This window comes from Dendrobates tinctorius, unplaced genomic scaffold, assembly GCF_039654945.1.
Source record: "Dendrobates tinctorius isolate UK_male_01 unplaced genomic scaffold, ASM3965494v1 ptg000145l, whole genome shotgun sequence".
Lineage (NCBI taxonomy): Eukaryota > Metazoa > Chordata > Amphibia > Anura > Dendrobatidae > Dendrobates > Dendrobates tinctorius.
This window is the reverse complement of record NW_027361812.1, coordinates 14185001-14187538: the sequence shown is the minus strand read 5'-3', so window position 1 is coordinate 14187538 and position 2538 is coordinate 14185001. Positions and strand designations below refer to the sequence as shown.

Sequence of the window (2538 nt, the reverse complement as noted above, 5' to 3'; positions counted from 1 at the left end):
CTAGACTGTATGCTTCTGTTAATACATCCTAGAATTGCATTTGCCTTTTTTGCTGCTGCATCACACTGTTGACTCATATTCAGTCTGTGATCTATTAGTATACCCAAGTCTTTTTCACATGTGCTGTCACTTAGCCCTATTCCTCCCATTCTATATATGCTTTTTTCATTTTTATTGCCCAGATGTAGTACTTTGCATTTCTCCCTGTTAAAAACCATTCTATTAGTTGCTGCCCACTTCTCCAGTTTATTTAAATCTTTTTGAATCCTCTCTCTCTCTTCTCTAGTATTAGCTATCCCTCCTAGCTTTGTGTCATCAGCAAATTTAATCAGTTTACCCTCAATTCCTTCATCTAAATCGTTGATAAAGATGTTGAACAATACAGGGCCCAGGACAGAGCCCTGTGGTACCCCACTTGAGACATTCTTCCAACTGGATGTGCAGCCATTTACGACCACTCTTTGGGTCCGATCACTAAGCCAGTTATGAATCCACCTAACAGTTGCCTTGTCCATTCCATACTTAGTCATTTTTTCAATAAGGATTGTATGAGAGACTTTGTCAAATGCTTTGCTGAAGTCAAGATATACTATATCTACAGCATTTCCTTGATCCACCCAATCAGTAATACCATCATAGAAGGAAATTAAATTAGTCTGACATGACTTATTAGTTACAAACCCATGCTGACTCTGTTTAATCACTTCATTCTTATCCAGGTATTGACATACATGTTGTTTAATAATTTGTTCAAAGATCTTTCCTGGTATAGAAGTCAGACTCACCGGCCTATAGTTGCCTGGGTCCACCTTCTTCCCCTTTTTGAAGATAGGAACAACATTTGCTCTTCTCCAGTCTTCTGGCACTTCTCCTGTTCTCCAAGAATTTTCAAAGATTATGGAGAGGGGTTCAAAAATTTCTTCTGCTATCTCCTTCAGTACTCTGGGGTGTAATTCATCTGGACCTGGAGACTTGAATACATTTAGGTTAGCTAAGTGTTTCCTCACTATCTTTCTGTTTATAGATATCCTGGATTCTTCTATTCCCTTAATAGGACAGTGAATAACAGTTGATGTTACATTTCCTTTCTGAGAGAAAACAGATGCAAAATAGGAATTTAAAAGTTCAGCCTTCTCAACATCCTGTCTTACCATTTCATCATTTTCATCCTGTAAAAATCCTATAGCATCTTTGACTTTTCTTTTACTTTTGACATATCCCCAAAATCCTTTATTATTGCTTTTGACATCTCTTGCAAGCCTCAATTCATTTTCAGCTTTAGGTAATCTGATTTGTGCCTTGCAGGTTCTGCAGACAGCATTATATTCTTCTTTAGATATGCCTCCTTCTTTCCATTTTATAAACATTTTTTGCTTCCTTTTTAGCATGTGCTTAAGTTCTGTGTTCATCCATCCTGGTTTCCTTAAATGCTTCCTATTCTTCCCTCTTTTCGGAATTGTTAACAACTGTGCTTTGAGAATTTCATTTTTCAAGATTTCCCATCCTTCCTGGACATTTTTGTCTTTAAGGATATCCAGCCATTGGATCCCTCCAATTCTCTTTCTGAATCCCTTAAAATCTGCCTTTCTGAAATCTAACCTTGACGTCTGAGTCTTCACAGGTCTTCCGCCTCTAGTTATCCAAAATTCTAAAATAGCATGGTCGCTACCTCCTAGGGTCCCAGCCACTTTTACCTCCTCAACCATCTCCTCCCTGTTTATAAGGATTAGATCCAAGGTAGCAGTTCCCCTTGTTTTCTCCTTTACCTGTTATATACCTGTTTACATGTTATATAGTCGTGTTAATCTCTCACTTCTTGTAACCTACAAGTGTACAAAGATATTATATAGTCACCATGTGACTAGTGGGCCTGTGTAACTTCAAATGCCAGGGCTGAATTTTAGTCCCAGTCCGGCCCTGCCAGAGACCCCTGAATGGTGGAAGAAATATCCAAATGGCCCCTGGCAGAAAAAAGGTTCCTCATCCTCGGTTTAGGATATCTATCTACCTATCTATCTACCTATATATACTTTGTTTATTATTATGATTTTACACAAGGCGCTGTATTAGGCACTGCCCAGCCTCAGAGCCCTCACAGTCACGTTAGGACCACCTTTACATCCCCTCACTCCCACTTCCCAGGGAAGGAAACTTTTCACAATACAAAATAACAAGAAAACACCAAAATCGTTCCCGTTACCCATAACAACGCGAATCCTTTCGAGACTTTTGACCTTTTACATTCGCAAGTCTTTCTGGGTAATGTAGTACGTTGCGATGGAATGCGCAGCCTGCAGCGCCAGTGCTGAGACTACAACTCCCAGGTAGCATCGCGCAGAGCTTTTGTTGTTGTGGGACAGCTGATTTCTGAGTGCGGGGGTAAGCGGCTTTGTTTGTTCCTAGCAGAGGGTGTTATGTGCGGTGTCTGCGGCCTCCTGCATGAGGGCGGCCTGGGTGCGCAGCCTAAAGCGGGGCGACGTGATGCGGGGACACAAGTGGTGCGCAGCAAGTCTCCAGCTGCTGCATAGGCCTCGTACT

The 2538-nt window shown here is 41.2% G+C and overlaps 1 protein-coding gene across 4 annotated transcripts in view; it reads left to right on the top strand.

Annotated features, from left to right (window-relative positions):
- Positions 1–2264: 2264 nt before the first annotated feature.
- Positions 2265–2538, top strand: part of CALCOCO1 (calcium binding and coiled-coil domain 1) — a 69880-nt gene continuing 69606 nt past the window's right edge. Inside the window, exon 1 of one of the 4 annotated variants that reach the window (XM_073546240.1) lies at positions 2265–2379. The gene's annotated coding sequence lies outside the window, so the exon portion shown is untranslated. Of the gene's footprint in view, positions 2380–2414 lie in introns of those variants that run through there. The other 3 variants (XM_073546239.1, XM_073546241.1, XM_073546238.1) reach the window with 3 other exon arrangements.